This window comes from Sphaeramia orbicularis, chromosome 7 (assembly GCF_902148855.1).
Source record: "Sphaeramia orbicularis chromosome 7, fSphaOr1.1, whole genome shotgun sequence".
Taxonomy (NCBI): Eukaryota; Metazoa; Chordata; class Actinopteri; order Kurtiformes; family Apogonidae; genus Sphaeramia; species Sphaeramia orbicularis.
The window spans coordinates 27,409,155-27,431,699 of NC_043963.1; the positions used below are offsets into that span (position 1 = coordinate 27,409,155).

Consider the following 22,545-nt stretch of genomic DNA (forward strand, 5'->3'; position numbering starts at 1 on the left):
ACATCACCTTTGAGTTTCAAGGCAAAAAGCTGACGTGCAAATATATCTAGAAAAATATACAGAAGAACAAAACACATGCATTCTAGGGCTGCTGTACTGGGAGAAAAACTGACTTTTTTTTCTGTGATATGCATTACAATGCAAAACAGAAATACACGAGGGGAGTGCATCTGCATAGAAAACTCACAGAGGTCAGGCCTGAATTAATTATAAACGGATCAAAAATGATGTGTGTGGAGACTTATTCACCAACATTGTGTATCGAAGAAGTCTTCATTTAGAGTAAATGAAGAGAGTCATGTTCTCAGAGCTGAAATTAGATTAAAAATGAGAATTGTGTACATTTCCATTTTAAGCTCATCTATCGCTTGTGGCCATATTGCAATGATGATCCTGAAAATACACCCGTTATGGAAATACACATATGTGAGAGAATTTATAAACTGGGGTTCTGTATCGTTCAAGTAGCATTATGTTAATGTTACTGTATTAACCAAGCTGGGTGTAAAAAAAAAAGTAGATTTTCTCATTCTAAATGGATTTAATGTGAATCTTCTGAGATCTGAGTTTGTGCTTTTCCAATGGATGAGTAAAATCTGAGCTTTTACTCATTTCTGCCTTAAAGAAAGCAGTTATTGGTACTTGTTGGTCATGGTCAATATAAATATAGCTATACTTAAATGTTAACATAAGCATTAAAGGGGTCATATTTTTGCTAAACCCACTTTTATTAGTCTTTGGTACATTTATTTGTGTATTTGGACCCTAAGAGTTCGTAAAGTTTGAATTTGAACCCTCCAGGTACTGCAAAGCTATCTTTATATTCGTTTTGGCAAAAATCGAGTGGATTTCTACAACCTGTTTTAATTCCTGCTTAATTTTTTATGTCTATAACTAGTTACATCACGGCATTTGCACATATAAGGTCAAGACTTCCGATAAACATTTCTCCGAGTACGACATAATTGTTTCTCAGCTGCAGCAATTGTAGTCCATAGTGAAAATATGTCCAAACTTCAAGCCGATTACCTAAAATATTCAGTTGTTGGTTGTGTTAACAAACTCAAGTGGCTGAATAGGACAGAGTACACAGTCAACAACGTGGAGGGGGTGCATTTAAAGGGCCAGCGCTCACAATGACCTTTCTCCTGTCATTACTCAGAAATAGGGTTGAAGATGGACCTGTGGAGTTGAATTAATGAAGAATTCAGACCCAAGCATAGCATTTACAGTTTGTGTAGACCACAGGGAAATGTTTTCAAATGCATAATTCCATTTTTTTTTTTTTTTTTTTTTAAAAGCAAAATATCACTCCTTTAAAGAATGCACTTAATGGCACTTGTTGGTCATGTTGAATATAAATGTAACTATACTGAGGTCGAATCTTCACATAAGCATTAGTTGTTTTAACAACTCATCATGTTACAGAATTTCACTGAGAATCTCCATTATATCCGCGGAAACTTGGTTTTGTAACTGAAACACTTTTGAATTGAATCAATACTGAATCAAGTCAAACTAAGACATTGCAAATTGGAACTGAATGTATTTCTTTAATCAGTGGTGTTAATCAGCGCTGTGTGATGTCATCTGTGAACTGTTACTGAGTATTTTAGTTGTATTAAACTCAATGCAATAGTCGAACATGTTGTATTTAGTCTTCTCACTGGTACCAGCAGCATGTCGACCCCACTAACACAGCTCTTTGGCTTTTTTTGGACACGGTGCTATTTCTGTCTGGATGCCTGCTAAGTACCTGTGCACACCTGGACAGTCGCTGAGGACACCGCCATCCCAGCTGTGCACCCCAGTCGGATCAAGTGAAAGACTTTCCAAACGATACAACATTGTGCACAGCACTTTGTTTAAAGCCTGCTGCAGCCTCACAGTTTCATGGCTCAACTCTACTGACCAGAACTAAAGGTCGAAGTAGAAGTGTCCTTCAGGTAAATTATTAATGACTTGTTTTCTTTTCCTCCCTGAACCTCTGCTCTCTCTCTCCACTCGTCTCCTTTCCCCCTTCTCTTGCTGCGATTGTTTTTTGTTTTTTTCTCTCGTTCTGCCTCCCTCTCATCCTTTCATCCCCACCTTCCATCCATCCTTTCTCTGTCCCTCCTCCCTCTTTTTTTTCCACGTCTGGTGTGGAGATGGTGTTATTTTTAGTGAGGATAGTGAGGGAGATCGTGCTGGGCTATCACGTACTCTCCATGAGGCCTTACCGGAGACCTGTCACCAACGTGTGAAAGGAAAAACTGTTTTCACTTAACACATACAGCGTGCATGTGTTCCCACTGTGTGTGTGTGATTGCCGTAGTCTCACATAAATATTACTAAGCTGCTTTCATTCATGTAGACTGGAAAGGCTTGTGGTAAACAGACGTCCAACCTACTAAAAATGTAAAATCTGTAAACTAAAGGGTGGTGCCACCAATCGAAAATTGGATTTCACGCTGATATCGTTCCCAGAATGATGGACGGCACAGCAAAAATTTAAGAATTAAAGTGGTTAAGATTTACTTTCACAAATTATGGAGCATCGGTGGAGTAATCAGTGGAGTTTTTTAACCACACATTGGTGAACACAACCCTCTGCATTGTATATTAACTCTTCACTTGGACTATGGACCATGCATGTTCCACTAGTGGTCACATCTGAGGACAGAGACAATAAACATGGTGCCCGGAGGAGGTTAGTATTTTGTTCATTCTGAGATCCTGGGAGACTCTAAATGACACATCGTACAGAAGCAGGTGGTGGTGGTCTTCATAATGTTCCACCATTGTTGTCACCGCTGCCCTTTGACCCAGTCAAATCTCTTACTCTGCCCCTACTGCTCATGTGCGTGCTCTTCCTTGTGGATTTTATCTATGGTGCAAACTCCTCGGGACATGCACAAATGATCCAAATTAGGGATGCACCAATGTATCAGCCAGAATTCAATATCCCATGATACTGCTGATATCACCCTATATCCGTATCAGCAAATAAGGCTACGTTCACACGGCAGGTCTTCATGATCAATTATGATTCCTTTTTTTTTTTTTTTTTTTTTTATGAAATCCGAGTTTTTTGTGCGGTTGTTCACATTATACTTTAAATGTGACTGCCATCAGACTGATGTGTGAAAAGTCATGGCCTTCAAGTGACCCACAGGCTATATACAGAAGAAGACATGATGTCACATGTAACATACTGTGCTTATGGAAGTAAATATGAATGTTGTCGGGTCCCACCTCCTCTGGTTCAGAGGTGTGATGTCTGTTGCATGTCAACTATATTAAAAGTCAGATGAAATGTGACATGACTGTTCAGACTGAAGTCACACTGCAAAACATCAAATATGAATCTGATTTAGGACCCCATAGGAAAGTGGCCTGAGTCTGATTTCAGATATGGGCCACACATGGACCAAAGAGTACAATTTGGCCCACTTTTGATTGCAGTCAAAGATGTCTTTTCAACCATGGTAAGTGTTGTGTCATGTTAAAGGTTTGAACCTGTATTCATTCTCAGTTATGTGATGGGCTGAAAGACTTTCAAATATAACCATCTTATATTTATATTGAAGGTTTATTTGTGTTTTTTTGTGCAGTAACAAAAACAGAATAAAGAGACAGAAAGCAACACTGGCATCAGCTATAGGTCAAAGTGTTATTTTAAATGCTGGTATTACAATTGGTGCATCTTTGATCCACATAACTACAAGACACACAAGGCCATCATGCACATGTGGATAAGAAAATATCTGCATTTAATGTTAATCACTGAGCAAGCTCCCACACAATGCATTATATCCCTTTAAGGTTAGGACGTAAATAGATGTCAATCAGCACAACAACATGAACCAATACTAGAATGGGGGTCTACATGCTAATATCAGACTTAAAAAATAAAAAACCAAACCAAACAAAAAAAGGATTCTTCCATAGCCATCATGGACTAAAACTCCACAGGGATCCTGTCCCCAGATCGATTCCAGTGAATGACCTTTGCTGTATGTCACATCTCTCACTTTAGTCTTACTCAATGTGTCTGTAGCAACACGTCAGCCAAGGCAAGACTATCAGTGACAAAAAAAAACCCACACAGTATTGTGCAATGTGACGATACATATATACCACAGAAAATGTTCACTTAATTTTTGCAAATTAAAATCTGAAGCTTTTTTTTTTTTGTTGGGTGGATAATGCTTTGTGTTCTACACATCATGGACACTGGTGTGAAATTTACATGAACGCAATGGGAGAAAACGTGATCGGGACACAGAGCGGAGTCACATGGACGTGGTTTGATCAGAGCAGAAGATGTCTCCGTTTAGATCTGGAATTTTAGATGACAATACATTTAAAAGTATTGATTTTGTTTACTGCTATAACACCAACAGTTCTACAGTTACAGAGTATCGAAAGGGTTTCAATCATTTGGCTACATTTTAGGCCTATATGCATTTTGTTATGCTTTCTTTTCCCCTTTTATATTTTAAACAGTTGCAGAAAAAATTATTAGACCATCAACAGTCATCAAAAACAATGGTTATGCAATCAAGTACTAACTCCTGCATGTATCATGTGACTAAAACAGACAGAAAAGAAAACATGGAATGCCTAAAAGCACTGTTTTTGACAGTGCAATGAAAAGAACTGAAGTGATTTTGGTTATTATCAAGAAAACCATGGAAAATGGCCAGATATCAGCTCTGAAATTAAACTCTCATGAGCTATTTTTGTTATCATTATATTTGTCCAAACAATTGTACCTTTAGTTGAGGCATTAAAATGAACAAGAAATTGAAGAAAACAAGTGTGGTCTAATAATTTTTTCCGCGACTGTACATTCATGTCATATTTTGTTGCATTTGAAACAAGTCTCCATATAAAGATAAGCAAATAATTGGTTATGAGTAACAAAAAAACAGGAATTGTAGAAATGTGGTCATTTTACATGTAATTCTTCTCCGTCTTGGAGAGAATGTGTAATCTTGTGAATTGTATCATTATCTGGATATTAAGGAACTAAATCAAGACATGAGATTTGATGAGACCGAACATTAACAGAGCAGTACAATTATGGCAAAGAAAAGTAGATAATGAGATGAAGAATGAACTTTGTACTTTTCATTTCACATCATCTTCCATTTCCTCATCATATTTCACACAGATTTACCAGAAATGGAATCAGTCTTTAATCCCTCTGGCTTGAACAGTTTAATAAACATGCCCAGCAGCTTTTTGAGACCTGCAGGCAAGTCGTGGCTGCTCACCTGATGGTTACCTGAGTGGGCAGCTGAGTCCAACAGGAGATGATATTTCATCCCCGGCATCACATCTACACCTCAGCTGAGACACAGCGAAAGGTGGAAAGAGTGGAGAACCTTAACTGAGTCACCGCTCCTTCTTTTAGACAGTCTGCTTTTCTGGACAATGCCTAAAAATACACAGCAGCTACAAAAAAAAAAAAAAAAAAGATGAACCGGAATCTTTGTCTCACATTGCATCAAATCAATATTTAAATTCTGGCCCCTTTTCCACTGAAGAGGCAATGCGGATGTCACTGCCTGTTTACTACGACTCGGATCTCTGAGGACTAGGAGATTCATTCTGAGGCAGGGAGGCAATAAAAGAAAATGGGGGGGGGGGGGTGAGGGGCTGGAGAGGAAAAGCTGATTCAACCAAAGCATGCCTGATGCGTGGAGGGGCTGGTTTCCACTCCTCATCTTGGCAGAAACAGATGGGTAAAGGTAGTAACTCTGCCTGGTCCCCATCCACAGCCCAATGTGAAATTCAGCAGTTTGACTCCAGCCTGAGTCTGCGTCTTCTCTGTGTGTCATGTGTGCAGCCGTGAAAAATGTCCTTAGTCAGAAGTTTCACTGAGACGCTTAAACAACTGACAACAGACGCGATAACAGGCAAAGATATGACCTGTTGAGACAACGGGATCGACTGGACCAACTGTGCTATACATTTACATGGAATAAGTGATTCGACTGCGAGAAAGCATTGGGATTAAACCAGAACCAATCAGCACTCAGAGAATATTCACACATACTCCATCGATCCTTAAAAGCACCGTATTGATCTTTAATTAATAATTTAGAAGCAAAGATCCGTGACTACCAGCGGTTCATTCTGTGTTCTGTATAATCCTGTGAACACTAGTAGATACAGCGATTTATTTTATGTAAACCTGTCACAATTATTACACACTCAGCTAATGGGAAATATTAGAGATAACCCCAATTTTGTAAAATAATTATTATCTTTTCACTTGGATAACAGCTGGATGAAACTGAGACAAAAACGTCATATTTCATCACTATTAACATGTCACGCAATTAAATTTTATTCAATTTTTGTTCATGAAAGCCTAAGAGTAGGGCTGTGTGGTTTGATGTTGGGGGTAATATTGGATATTAGGAAAAAATACACCAATTACTCATAAATAAACATTTACCAAAAAAATGCTGTGACTTCCATTTGGCATGTTTCTCAGTGTCACTAATGGCCTTTTTTCCATTTCCGCACCAAAATTCTCTTAAATTTTAGCTTTTTGCAATTAAACCAATTATATAATTACACACACTGATATTGGGATTACAACTGTTCACCCATTATGACAAACAAAACAAAATGCATGTTTTTATTCATTTATTCCAATGCTAATAAATTACTCTTCTTCATTAGGTGTACTTTATATAAATAAACTACTGTTAGGTTTGTACAACACTACTCATAAAATGAACACAAAAATGCAATTATGCACCATTAACTAAAATGTATCTACGTATCAGTCCTGTCATGACCTTCAGATCCACCTTCAATCCTCAAGAGGTTTGGAAAATGAATAAATGAACAAACTAAAAGGCCATGACCATCTCAGCCATTGGACTCTTCCTTTTGTAAGTGTATAAAATGTAACTTTTTACAAAGACTGTACAAAACTTGATATGGTTAATTTTTACTAGTGGTAGATTTCCTTAAGTTGGACTTCAAACCTTGTTATATACTGCCTTGTTAACAGTAGTGCATTACATTTCTATCAGCTAAAATTTGCTTAGAGGTCTTATTTCTGTCTTTGTGCATAAGAAATCAATATAAGTGAATCACCAAAGGAACTTTGTGTTGGTAAATGCAAGTTATGCAAATGTACAGGATTTCAGTTCTGTTGCAACATGTTGATGGTCGTATGAACTATGTTTTCAGGTCAAAAATGTCCAATTTCATGACAATTAATGCTATATTTTCATGTCACAAATGGCCGAGTTATATTTTAACTGAATTTACCTGAAAAACAAATATTCTATTCTTTTAGATTCCCCAATTTTTCTTACAAGATTATATACCACAGATCACGTTTTATTTTTACAGGTTGCAATATGGAGTATGGTGCTGATCCATCCTGCTTATGTTACACCAATACATACATTAAGAATGTTACATGTCACTTTTTAAATCAACAGTTTTCTAATAATAAGCATTTTTCTAAAGAAATAACAATTCTATATTGTTATTTACTCTTTAGTATGATGATAAACTATACAATAAATAATTATGATACTAGTTTTTGCACAGGGATCATTTGTGGAAACGGTGACATGGCTGCCGAGCATCAGTATGATGGGATCCGTAACAACCATGTCACATCCGTCCACTGCCACATTTTGTGTTTTTGTGTCAGCTGTTATTGTTTTAGATCCTCAATACTAACATTTATGAATAAGAGGAGAATTAGCAATAGTAAGTATATAAGTTTATTCCTAATAAAGTACTGGTACTGACCAGAGCATCATGGGTAATATCACGTCCGTCCACCAGCAAAAGTTTTCACATACACGTGCTATTCCAAATTCAATATTTCTGAAAATATAGCTTCCACTGTCAAATAATATCAGTAGTCTGTGCACAAATGTATTAGCATTATTTCAACACAGTTCTTTGCATGTCTTACAACTTTTTTTATTTTTTTGACAAAAATGGCCACTCATTTGACCCCCTAAGTAAATTTTAGTCGCTATATACTGAATTGTAACCCTGCTATCATAATAAGTATTGAATGATTCTTGTCAACACACAGTGCTTTTGCGAAGTACTATTATGTTCAGTATAGCACGACCGAGCATGACAGGAGGTACAGGATAAACAAGCCTCTGTGACATCATAGAAGCAACAGCGTGACCTCGATGGGGAGGCAGAGCATCAGCCAATGGGACGAAACCCATTTGGCCACCATGCTGTTTCCACACCAAGGTGACGAAGCGGAGGTAACAGACCTTGGAGCGCTCTACCGCTATCTGGAGATGAGTGATGCTGCTGTCGGTGACACTGGAGACGTTGGATGGATGGCGTGTTGCACGTGGGGATGGGGCTCCGTTAAGTTGAGGAGGTGGTCACGTAATGGCCGGGTTCAGGCAGAGTTGAAGCCACTTGCTCAGCGCTGCAGCTGGTAACATTTACCTCAACTCCAACCCCATAAATGTTTGCGTGAGTGTGAGTGTGTGCATGTGCAAAGGAGCTCTAAAACACATAAACTAAGCCTGGATTTTTACAATGGAAAATAAGTAAAAAAACAGAACTCCCCTTCTAACACACACACCCCTTTCTGGGACCCCTTTAACAAGCAACTATTACCTTTCAGCAAGGGGAAACGTGAAACTACCTCCTTCCTCTACCCCAAACCCAACCCTCATCTGCTCAGCACTCACAAATAAGGTGACGGCCTGTGTTTTTCTAATTCTCCATTACTTTTAAAACATCCTACGGACACGCACTTAAACTTATTCTACTACGCCATCACGTCACCGACCACAAATGGCAACGCTCCTCGCAGAGCCCCCGAAAAATATTGCGACTGTGTGTGATGTTTTGTGAGGAGTTTGCTGAACTTTGTGTGCACCCTGTGGAGAGCAAAAACAGAAAAACAGAAACAGAACAAAAATGTCCTCCGTATTAGCCCTCAGAATACTGTCTTTATTTTCTGTTTGCAGCGCATTCGACAACTTCTAACCAAGCGCTTAACCGTACCCTTTAGCTTCCAGAAGCGACAAAACAAACACGTCTAAGTAAGGCTTGCATCTCAGGCAAGAAATATGATTTGTCTAACCAAAATAATGTATGTGCCAATTTTTTTACTTCATTTTGGCACTTGAATGAAGAGGCAGACAGGGAGTTGTGTTTGTGTGGCATCTGCTGAAAACATTTGCTCCAAGTTTCTGAAAACTCATGGCATGGAAACAAGGTGATGCCATGAGGATTTGCCTTTTTCTGGTCATTTTATTTCATTATTTTAAGCCTAAACAGAAGGCCAGTCACAAATTGCCCACTCTTCCTCTTGTTCATGCCACTCATCTACAAGAAAAATGCTCCTGGAGTAAAAGTAGTGAAACTTACCAAATTTGGGTCACCAATGAACAAAGGGTATTACTACAGTTCTACATCTAAAGACTGCCTGCACATTAGAATACATTCAATCCTAGTGTAACATACAAACCTACTAAAAACCAACAGAGTTAAAAGAACTTGTGCAAAACAAACAAAAAAAAAAAAAACCCCAAAAAAAAACGTAAATGTTCACAAAGTACGTAGCAAAACAACAGATGGAAACAAGCCAGTAGTCCTTTTCAACAGGGACACTATCAAAAACATATTTCAACTATAGTCTTCGTCTATTCTGTCGATTATCTATAAAATATCTTGTATAAATGTACATAAACATATGCTTTATCATATAAATTGAAAACATTAGCCAGCTATGACTTCTATGAGTTGTTTTCTAATTCATCCAATCAAAGTATGTTGATTTGAAACGCATTTTATCGATGAAGTTGGTGCTTTTCAAAAAGTTGTAGACCAGTCTTATTAAACTACTACCCACACTTTGAATGTTTTTCCATTCCATTGTCCATCTACCTAATCCTGAACATGTGGATTTTACTGTTTTGTTGTACATTTACTTTGCTTTTTTTTTTTTTTTTTTTTTTTTTTTTTTTTGCATGTTGCTGGGGGAGACTGTGATGTTATTGTGATATGTTCCTGCAAACCGCAATGAAAATGGAATGTCCTTATAGGATGCATAGTATACAGGGTGGGGAAGCAAAATTTACAATGAACATTTAGTTGTTTTTTCTCAGCAGGCACTACGTCAGTTGTTTTGAAACCAAACATATACTGATGTCATAATCATACCTAACACTATTATCCATACCTTTTCAGAAACTTTTGCCCATATGAGTAATCAGGAAAGCAAACGTCAAAGAGTGTGTGATTTGCTGAATGCACTCGTCACACCAAAGGAGATTTCAAAAATAGTTGGAGTGTCCATAAAGACTGTTTATAATGGAAAGAAGAGAATGACTATGAGCAAAACTATTACGAGAAAGTCTGGAAGATACTATTAAAGAAGAATGGGAGAAGTTGTCACCCGAATATTTGAGGAACACTTGCGCAAGTTTCAGGAAGCGTGTGAAGGCAGTTATTGAGAAAGAAGGAGGACACATAGAATGAAAACATTTTCTATTATGTCAATTTTCTTGTGGCAAATAAATTCACATGACTTTCAATAAACTAATTGGTCATACACTGTCTTTCAATCCCTGCCTCAAAATATTGTAAATTTTGCTTCCCCACCCTGTACATAGTGTAAATTTATAATTATTTATATTGTATTTATTTATTTCTTTAACAGGGTCAGTACTTATTGATCAATAGAAACAAGAAACTGTAAATGAGCCAGAGTTAGCCAACAGGATAGTGTCACCTGTTGTCCTTGACTCTATATTAAACAATATAGAAAAGACAGAAAAAGTCACAAATGTACCTACATTCTCAATAAACATATCAAACCACAAATGATGAAATGTTATCCTTTTTATCGGTGCAACATCGTTTAAACTGACTGTTACAGTGGTAACAAAGGTATTTTGGTGCTTTTTTTGGTCCAAAATGTAAGGAATGTAAGGTACGTCCTTGTTATGAAAACCAGTGCACCAGTTTTTGAGCAATTATTCTGACTAACTGATCAAATATCCTCTTTGACAGAGATACTACTAGTTTAAGGCCATTCATTGAACCACATGGGAACATATGAATAAAGACATTTTGTTTGCCTTTTTGGCCTTGAGAAGAAGAACTGCAAAAAAGATATGGCATAAATAACTTAAATATGGAAAGGCAGGGCTCCGGGTGCCACACAAAGCTTGTTACTGAAATGTACAAATTATTGATCGTGACAGATACCAATACAGCAGAGGTTCTCAATTTTTGTCTGTCGGGGCCTGCTTTTGGAAGATGAAAAATCTCTAGGCCCCCTTCAACCTCAACATTGTAACAGTGGTGTAATTATAACTTTTAAAGAAAGAAACATCAATATCACAACAATACCTTGAATAATTTGTTGTTCAAATTTAAAATAACTTAGATTTTTGTTTGAACAATACAAATAAACTCAACATGACTGCTCCCTGAGACAATATTTCTCCAAATTAAAATAAGAAATATGCATTATCTTACAACTATGACAATTAAGTTACTTTTTTTTAGAACAAACAAATTTTGGTAACAAAGATGAACATTTTAACAATATCAGTGACTTCAGTGAGCCTGTTTACATTGCACACCTAAGAACATTAAACTGCAAACTGTACAAAATGTGCAAAAACAGAAACATTGCACATTTTTCTTTCCCAGTAAAATTCTCGTCCATTCTCCAAACCTAAACTCTTTAGTCTAGTGAGAGATCCTCATTGAAGTAGATTTTGTTGTGCGTCCCTAAAATGAGTCCAGGATGCTCCAACACTAAAACATTAGTTCCACCTGCTACATGTTCTAACCTGAAGAATGATCCCATGCCCCCCCCGGCAAGCCTTCACAACCCCCCTAGAAACACTGAACTAGAGATGAAGGCCGCTCTGACTGTCAATCAAACTGTTCATACTAGAAACATACATGGAAATTGTGATGGAAATATGACATTTCTGTAAGGTTTGCCCAGCTGTTTTATACAGGTGAACAGAAGCAACTAGGCCACGTGATCATGACTCAAATACAACCAACAGTCAGATTTGGCGCCAACTCCAGCTTTCAACAAAATGGATGGTTGTCGTTGCAGCGAGAGCTATTTTCTAAAAAGCATAGCACTCTGCATTTGTAAGTGCAATTGCAGCATTTTACCAGTGTGGACTTCTTTCTCTTTTTTTTTTTCTTTTTTACCAAATTGAAATATTGCTTTACAGGTGTTGAAAAGAAGCTCTTAAACTTTTTTGTAAGGTGTCAAAGGGTTTACCACAGTGATTCCTTTTGGCTAAAGATACTAATTATGTCTAGAAATAAGAAGATAATCAGTAAATCCACAACCACAGTATCTTCACATATTATATTTGCTGTTTTGCATAGTTCAGGGTTCCTATAAGATTCTACGAGGTAAATTTAAGACTTTTTAAGACTACTTGGAACAGAATTTAATGCCAGTTTCATAGTCATACTTGCAAAATGTCTAGATTCCTAGAATATAAGAAAATGTATTTATTTATGCCAATACCTTGATTCCCAATGTTTCAGGTCAATTTTCACTGGGGACAAAGTTAGCAATAATTGGTTTCTAATTTTTAATTTTCAGGTTTGAACGGCTGAAACTGAGTAGACTAACGTAACTTTCTTTGCAGCTTGGACAAATTTAAACACAACACAGTAAACGAGAGTATGGCAACATAACTTAAGGCATACCATATCAAATTTAATACATTTTACAGACTTTTTTAAATGCAGATTTGTAAATTCAAGACTTTTAAGACTTTTTCAGACTCCACAGGAACCCTGGTAGTTAAAAAAGTCTTTGTTACAACCTGTTACCAATGGTTTCAAGATGATGAATGTGAGTCTTGTCAATCATATAATTATAGAATTTTTCTCTTAAAATAGATTAAAACAGATGAAAGCACAGCGAACACGATCAGAACGGTGCCACATTCTCTTCTTTTTGAGCCAGACGTGATGAGGCGATTATGTAATAACCGAATAACTGAGACGGACAGTGTTTTTTGACAGTATACATTATAGCACCGGAGACTCATGGGCATCCATCACACAACATGAAGCTGTACCGTTCAGTCTGATACGGACAGCGCAGGATAATTTAAATTAAGTCTTGGTGATGGAGTGACATAGAGGAAACCTGTTATCACACAATGTAGTGGTGGATGACAGATGCTGTATGGAGTCCAGTCACAGCTGGAGAACACGCAGCAGAATCCTAAAGGGCTGCTGCAGTCCTCTGTAGAGACGAGAGGAAAGGAGGTGGAGGTGGAGGAAGCCCCAGGTATCCTCACAGCAATGCACCAGGACAGAAAGGAAAACAGAACCCATCTCTGCTGCTCGTCTCTTCTCCAGCCACCGTATCCCTCTCTATCCAACTGACCAGCTAAATATTTTATCAGCTGGCAAAAGAGCCTACGAGCCCCAAGGCCAGGGGTTCTTTTTTTTTGTTTGTTTGTTTCTTTATTGAAGAAAGAGTGTGTCTTAGTGTGTGTATCAGACAGAGGAGGGGTCGGAGGAAAGGCTGAGTTTGTTCACCGACCACAACGTCACTGAAGTGCTTTTGATTGGTCACTTTGAAGTAGTTCTTGTCTTTCTCTCCCTTTCACTCTCTCTCTCTCTCTCCGTGTGCATCCTATGTGCAGCACGCTGCTCAGTTCAGAACTGGATGAACGACCTTGAGCAGGCGCGCAGGGCTGTGTTGCCATGGCAACGAAGCCTCGCGCAACCAGTAACAGCTGGATGCAACAGCACTCCCTGAATTTTAGCGGGAGTCGCCACGTTAATAAAACGACTCTCCATGCCCCCCACCCCACCCCCTTCCTCCTCCTCCTCCTCTCCTTCTCACTCCGTGCCCCCCACTCGTTCATCTCTCTAACACACACAGATCTGCACTGACACAAAAGAAAACCCGGTAACACAAAGGCGGTGTGTTAGATTTTAACTCCTTAACTTGTTTCACTCAAGTAATTCGGAGCGATACAGTCGTTGGCATCAGTTAATCGCTTCCAGTTAGAAACAGAGACCAGTGAGAAGACAAAGGCTGGGATGAACAACACCAGAAGAGAAGAAGACGGAAATCAAAAGTGAACTGCAACCAAACAAAACACAGAACAGGGAGGGGAAAGAAAAAAAAAAAAAAAAAAAACACTGAGATGGGCACTTGACATTCCTCTCACAGAAGAAATCGCTCTCAGAAAATAAAGCAGCAGAGGACATGAGCTGTACCGGGGCATTTTAAAGGAAGGAAGCACTGATCCACAGGCAAAGGTGTATCAACTCATCCCGCTCTCTATGCCGTTTCTCATCAGTTCATCCTTCAAACTCTCTTCGATTTTTAGTTATTTCATGAACACAGATGATTGTAAGTGGAAAACTACTTTTCTGTAGAAAAACAAACTTCACTTCAGATCAAAATAAATTTCTCTAGCGCAATGACAAAACAAGTTGGATTCTCATCATGTCATGCCTTTTCATCAATGATGAATGAAACATAACTTTTTGTGGGGTTATTTTGTATTTGATTAATGACCTGATGAGTGACACAGACAAAATATAAGGAAAGAACTAACATTCAGAACTGATGTTATATTGTAGTAAAAGAACCCTGAGGACAATCATCAGAAACATCTATTTCTGATCAATGGAAATCCCAACAATCAACTGAATAACAGTGAAAATGATCTCATGATGATACTGATTTGATTTCATGTAGCCTCACTTAATTCATTTCTGAAATGTTCTTTATATTGCATTCCTGTCTGCTAAAGAGTTAAGCAATGGTGGATTGTTTTAACTATTAACAATTATTAACAATTTATAAACTATTGAAATTTAAGTTGTATGAATACCACCAGTCATTACATTTGTTTTATCGATGCCAGTATTGTTGGATTATCTACTAAATGTAAAAAACATGTTTCTCATACACTGTCCCTCATGTTGAATATTAAATGTAAACAGGAGACGTGTATTTGTAGACTGAAATATGAGGTTTAAAAAGGCTCTGTTGAGAATCCATGGGAAAGAGATATTTATGCCACAACACATGGGAATAAACAGTGACAACCTGGACCATCAGCTTTGTATAAAATGGTAAAAGTAAGATTTTAGTTGTATTTTAGTGGTCGACGGATGAGTTTTTCAATACCTACCACCAAAAGGAAAGTGAGCCGCTCGTGTTTTCACAGACGTCTGTTTGTTTAGAGAGCAGGGCTGCCAATATCATCTTGACTTTATCAGACGCATAAAAAAACGTGATAATTCTAACAGTTATCCAAGTTCAGAAAAATTGATAAACTTCAATGTACATGTATTTACCACCATTACTGTCAGTTTTTGCTCAAGCAAGTCTACGCTAGAGGCAGTACACTTCATTAAATAAAGTTGAAAATGTATTAAAACAAAAAAATACAAACAAAAAATAAAGTTAGGAATTAATATTAAAACTTTTCATGAATTTAACAGAGGATTTTTCCAGCAGAAGCAGAAGAAAAACTTACAGATCCAGGGCTCGTGACTGCGACTGAATTATGGTCGCATGCGCCTGAGAATTTCGGTAGTGCGACTGTTTTTGAGATTACGATCGCACGGTGCGCCAATAAAAAAATGAGCGAAAATTAATACGTGCGCCTAGAATAATGGCTGCAGAAGTAACTCGTCAGCTGAAAATAAACAAGCTCCACGCCCCGCTGACTGAAGCGGAAAATCTAGTCCCTGCCCCCTCGCGTGCGCAGGCGGAATAAACAAAGGGATCAAATAACTCCACCGACGTTTGAAACAATCTCCTGTCTTCAGGCGTGGTGTAGACCACAGTGACTAGGGTACGTTTACACGGCAACACTCCGCAAAGATTTCTCCTTTGCGTTATAAAATCATTCCGCGTTAAGACGCCGCCGCTATGATAACGATCTGCGTTAACATGAGTCCGCGAGGACGGCTGAATACGCTGTAGTGGCCATGCCAGACCAGTGGCTGGCGATGTAGAGCTGTAGTGAAACAGTGGTGGTAAAACAGGCGCCTGCGCACAAACAATTTCCGGTTTAGACAGCCTTTAAATGAGGAGAAGAAGAAGAAGAGGAGGAGGCGGACAACACTATTTACAAACAACAATGGCGAGTGGTCGTACAAAGACGCAGGACTTCTTTGTCTGGACAGACGAGCTGAGCACAGTTAGCAGCACGTATGTTGTTCTGAAACCGGCCATTGTTGTTGTGGTTGTTCCTTCTTTTTCTGCAGCTTTATTGGGTCATAGAGGCTGGCAAACCAGCTTGGAGGCGCATTACCGCCACCAACTGGCCTGGAGTGGGTTAACTGGCGGTTCTTGGCTGCGCGCGCATGCGGTGACGTCATATTTTACCCCGGAACGCTCCGACTCGCGTTAACACGGAGCTGGAATGCGGAGCATATCGATAACGTTCCACCCTGGACCCTGGTATCAAAAGTTTCCGGATTCAGGCACTCTAGGCACCGTTTCCATGTTAACAGAAGGCTAATCCGCGATGAAATCTTCCCGGAGTCGACAGAAGCCGACGCCGTGTAAACGGCCCCTAAGGGCCTTTAGGCCATGAAATAAAAAAAGTTGGTTGTTGCAAATAATGGTGTGATTCGTCTTTCTTCTCCAAGAACCAACTAAAGTATATACCACACATTGACAATTGTTTTGCACCTGTGTCAATGTAAGCTTTTTCTTTCATACTCTATTCAAATACTTTATTCTAGGTTGTTAACATTGCTTAAATACATACAGGAATATTACTTGGTATGGCCAAGAGTTTTGCTTGTTCTCCAAATTTTTTATATAATAGTGGTGCGCCTAGATTTTAGCCTGTGCTCCTAACTTTTTAGGGTTAGGAGCACAGTGCTCCTAGGTCAAAAAGTTAATTTTGAGCCCTGAGATCTAAGCTATACTCATTTTTGTTTGTTTGTTTGTTTACCGCCCACATGAAATACTCCATTTAATCAGTCTACCACCATGTTTATTCTCCTGTGTCATACACAGATCACAGAACAACACACATCAAACTACATTCTCACATGTTCTTGTTCTAAAATGTGGAACAATAATGTCATGATGCATTGAAGGTGACTCAGACTCTTGAATCCATTTTAAGAACGCCTCCCATAATTTAATTGTTGGGGGAAATTTCTGTCATGAAACATTTCATTTCATGCTTTTGCAGATTTCTTCAAATTGCGTGAACCAACAGATATGCAGCCGTGCAAAGACCACTTAACACTTTTTTTTTACCCTTAATAACTGTTAGCTTGCCACATAAGTGTTATTTTTGTTCTGCTGCATCAAGTCAATCCCCACAATATTGTTTTTAAATGTCACTTATTTTGTAATCATCCTCCAAAAATCAATTTTCCTTTCCGAAATAAGAAAAGACACAAATATTGTTTGGGCTCTCCCTCATTGTTGAGTTTGCTTTAACCCTGAAGGAAAAATGCATAACAAATACCCAGATACAAGCAAAAATGTTTCCGAGAGCCAAGAGTTGAACTAAATAACTTCAGAAACTAGGCTGGCAATAGTATAAAGAACTTTTTTCGACATACCCCATCCTAGCCACTTGTATTTAGAGATTAATACCAACAATAAGAAGCAAAACCACATCGAATCAGGCACGGGATAACCACCCTTGACTGGAGATGCTTGGGAAAAAAGACAGGAGGACAAAAATGATTGAGATAAAAGAGAACCCCTCCTCCACAGAGCTAAATCAATGAGAGCTGGTGAAGATTAATTCCTCTTTAACACATCCTGACACATGGACGAGGGGCCCCAACAACAACAGGACAACAGTTCAGCTCACGACACTGCAGCTGGGGGACAAGAGGGAGACATACCACAGGGAAAGAGGGAAAAAGAGAGAGAGCACAGCAAAGAATGTGGTCCGTTTGAGTCGGACAACTTCCTGAAATGCCAGAGCAGAGTCGATGAGGGGGAGAAACTAGATCAACAAAAGACCAGGAAGGACAAAAGGCAAAAATACCAGGTAGAATTCCAGCATGAAGCTCCACCTGAGCCCATCCCCTCGTGGTTTACTCTACTCCCCCTCCCCCCCCGTCCTCCTCCTCCCCCTCCTCCACCACCACCTCTGCACACACACACACACAGAGCTTCCCATGCTCCCAGGCTGGTGTGTGAGGTCCAGCCTCCCTCCCGCTCAGCCTCGTGAGCCCTGCCCCCAGTGCCTGACCCAGTCACCAGCATCCCCTGCTAACCTCTGTCCCCTTTTTCCATTCAGCAAACATCATGCATCACTGTCACCATCCTCCTCCTCATCCATGCATTCATCCTGCCATCCGCTTAGCGCAGACCCCTCATGGGTGCCTACACAGGCCTGAGTGGCCTGCCCACACCCTCCCCTCCCCTTTCACACACACATACATACACATCTACCCACAACCCCATAGTTCACTTCAATTCCTCAGTAAGCAGGTTGTAGGCGCGTGTTTGTCTGCACGTGTGCAAAGACTTAGGCCACAGAGTTGACTGTAAATCTGTCAGAGGAGGAGAAGCGAGCTGTGGAAGGAGACATGGGCTTCCCAACGTGCCACACCCCTCCACATGGGCGTCAGACAGCAAGATACAAAGCTACAACCAGATCTAAAATTAAAACATGATCTCAAAATAAGGAACCATATATGAATCTTCACCTGTCTGCAGCGGAGATGAAACCGCAAATGGATTATAACAGAAAATGAACCTGCAGCTATTTTCATGATCATTTTTTATAGTTTCAAGATAATAACATGTTCATAAACAATCCTCAAACAGCTGTCTGCACCACTTGCACTCAACTTCTGTTTACACACACTAAGACAAGGAGAGGGCTGCTGTTCTCCATGCGCAGGCAGGTACTCTAGTAGGGCTTTGGTGTCACGCTCAAGGACACACGGAGCTTCATGCACAAACAGGCAACACTGGCTGTCACAGAGATCCAACCAGTAGACCTTCAGGGTTACAGGACAGTGTACAGACACAGGGCCACGTTGCTGCCCCCTGCAGATATACAGCGAGACACATTATTGGAGACGAAGCAGATGGCAGTGAGGGTTATGAAGGAGGAAAAGCGCAACACAGCGACCGTGCACCTTTTTTTTTTTTATATGTGCAGCCCAATGCATGTTCAATTCAATGCACATGTCAGACAGCCTTTAGTGGAGTGGGTGCACTTTTATCGCTCTGCACTCGGGACCCCAGTTGGTTGGATCACTGACTGACTGGATGGTTCTTTGACTGACAGATCTGTCTTTTTCCGCATCGCATGTTTGTTGCAAGGAAACCAGTAAAACAACATCAACAAGCCCTGATTCAAATACACGCCAACTGCATGTGATTCAGATCATAACATACTGTATGTTTTCTAATAAACGATTCCCTTTTGCGTTGCGACATCGATAGGCTCAGCTGTCGCACAGTTTCCAGCAGACTTTCACGGACGATCAGCGGTAAATGTGTTAACTGTTGTCATATTTGTCTGTGTTTAAGATTAGATTTGCAAGGTGGAAAAAAAGTGCATGAGTGTGTGTGCTTTCGAAAAACTTCCAGATATGTATACTGGAGATACTTCTGTGATCCAAGAGGCTGTGCGTAAACTATCCAAACCTGCGTGATCGCCAAGTAAGTTTATTAAATCAGACAAACAGTGGATTCTTTTACAACGCATGCAAACAAAAAGAAAGGAAATCGAACGTGCATTTAATTGTGAATTGTGAATGGGACAGTAAATCTTTGCTGTCAGTGTAAATGACCATGCACTATGCCCTCCGTGCCGATGCCAATATTGTGTGTGTGTGTGTGTGTGTGTGTGTGTGTGCATTGGCGCTGGAAACCCAAGTCAGTAGCAACATTTCCGTCCTCTGTCGAAAAGCAAAGACAAATGCAAAGTCCGCCTAATTTAAATCAAAAATGTTACCACACACGCTGCATTTGCTTACCTTGCGGACGTATCCCTGTACCGGGTCGATAATTTCTTCTTTAAACCATTAACTCTCCGCCATCTTCAGCACTGTTTGTTTAAATGGGAAACACTCCCGAAGCCCAAGAAGCCAGTTCTGTAAGTTGAGGCGTCGCGCGGGCTTCTGGGTAAGTGAGTTTTTTCCAGTCAAGAGCCGTACTTCCGGCTGCGTAGTTCAACCCGGAAATGGACTACAGTTAGACTCCACCACCGCACAGAGGGGGGAGGAGGAGGAGGTGGAGTAGGAGAAGGAGGCGGGGGAGCAGGCAGTGTCTGTCTAGCAGCCTACAGACGGATGTGAGCGACGGTATTACAGTAGAGAGATGCCACGGTGTGTATTTACAGTTAACCTCAGGACGCCACGCAAGGCAAACACTGAGTTGTTGTTTTTTTTAAAGGAGCCCCCCCCCCCCCCCCGGCGAAGATGTGGGGTTCGACACTTTTTTTTTTACGAAACACGGTATTTGGCTGGAGGGGAGACGGAAAAGTAGACAGCCTTAAGTTGGGAGCAAATTAGGTCGCGAAGGTCTTATCCTTGTCTGAAAAGCATGAGGGGGATGGATGTTCATTTCTACCACGATTCTGTTGTTTATTATTTAAAATACGGTTTTATTCACCACATATTATTTAGTTCAGACAACTTTATCAATCCGAAACCGACAATTCATTCACATCTTTCGCACATATTAGTAAAGGTAAGATTAAGACACACATGGGCCCATAAAATCATCAAAAAATAAAATTAATTAAATCCTCTAAAATAGTCAGTTTCATGTAAAATGTGTGGGGTCTGTGTTTAATAGTTTAATATCAGAAGCAGAGTTTTAATACAATGCATCCAATTTTTTTATTTTTATTTTTTTTTAATAATATGACTTCCTTCAGGTTTAGTATCATCTTTAGATAGATAGATAGATAGATAGATAGATAGATAGATAGATAGATAGATAGATAGATAGATAGATAGATACTTTATTCATCCCCGAGGGGAAATTCAAGATTTAAGATTTAACACAACCCCACTAAAAGGATCACAGTCTTTTACAGAAGCCATTGTCATTCCAGCAAACCACCCAAATCTTATATAATTAACCTTTTCATGCATGAGAACCTTAGTCAATATTTTTTTTCTTGAGTGATTGGCATGAAAAAAAACGATGCAATTGAAATTTTTTATGAACCTATTTTTCATGGAGTTACAAAAAAGTCCATTTAGCCGGACACCATGCGTTCAATTTTTGAAGCAAAGTAATATGTTTGAAACACAATAACAAAGTGATATACTGTGTGAAAACTATGAAATTAAAACATTTTTAATGCAGCTAAGCTGATGTTTTCTCACATTTTAACATACTCTAATTTTAGTTATTACTAACTTTGTGGAGATAATATGCAACAAAAAAAAAATTGCTTCAAGAAAACTGTTAATTACAGCTTAATAACAACTAGTAATTGATTTGCTCTCAAACATGTTACTGCAGATCAGGTTTATCAAGAACAGCAAAGTTACAGTAATGGTATGAATTGCAGTGTTTGAGATGATGCATAAGTGTCAATGTGTTGGCTGATACGGAACTAAAACAACAAAACCCATGAATGTACAAGAGAACAGCTGTAGAGTAACTGTCCACTGTAGTGACCAGTATGCATGAAAGGGTTAAAATACAGTTTTATCCACCACATATTGTTTAGTTCAGACAACTTTATCAATCCAAAACCGACAATTCATTCATATTTTTCGCACGTATTAGTAAAGGTAATATTAAGACACACATGGGCTCATAAAATCATCAAAAAATAAAATGAATTAAATCCTCTAAAATAGTCAGTTTTATGTAAAATGTGTGGGGTCTGTGTTTAACATTTTAATATCAGAAGCAGAGTTTTTAATGGAATGCATCTAATTTTTTTTTTTTTTTTTTAATAATAATAATATGACTTTCTTCAGGTTTAGTATCATCTTTAGATAGATAGATAGATAGATAGATAGATAGATAGATAGATAGATAGATAGATAGATAGATAGATAGATAGATAGATAGATAGATAGATAGATAGATAGATAGATAGATAGATAGATACTTTATTCATCCCTGGGGGAAATTCAAGATTTAAGATTTAAGACAACCCCACTAAAAGGATCACAGTCTTTTACAGAAGCCATTGTCATTCAAGCAAACCTCCCAAATCTTATATAATTAACCTTTTCATGCATGAGAACCTTAGTCAATATTTTTTTTCTTGAGTGATTTTATTCCTCTTTAGACATGAAAAAAAAAAACAATGCAATTGAAATTTTTTATGAACCTATTTTTGATGGAGTTACAAAAAAGTCCACTTAGCTGGACACCATGCATTCAGTTTTTGAAGCAAAGAAATATGTGTTTAAAACACAATAACAGAAAGTGATATACTGTGTGAAAACTATGAAATTAAAACATTTTTAATGCAGCTAAGCTGATGTTTTCTCACATTTTAACATACTCTAATTTTAGTTATTACTAACTTCATGGAGATAATATACAAAAAATAAATAAAATTTGGTCTAAGAAAA

At 38.8% G+C, this 22,545-nt stretch overlaps 1 protein-coding gene across 1 annotated transcript in view; it reads right to left on the reverse strand.

Moving 5' to 3' along the window:
* The window catches only part of LOC115422339 (nuclear receptor coactivator 3), a 74,657-nt gene extending 54,574 nt beyond the window's left edge, over positions 1–20,083 (reverse strand). Inside the window, exon 1 of the mRNA XM_030138614.1 lies at positions 19,972–20,083. The gene's annotated coding sequence lies outside the window, so the exon portion shown is untranslated. The remainder of the gene's footprint in view (positions 1–19,971) is intronic.
* Positions 20,084–22,545: the final 2,462 nt, after the last annotated feature.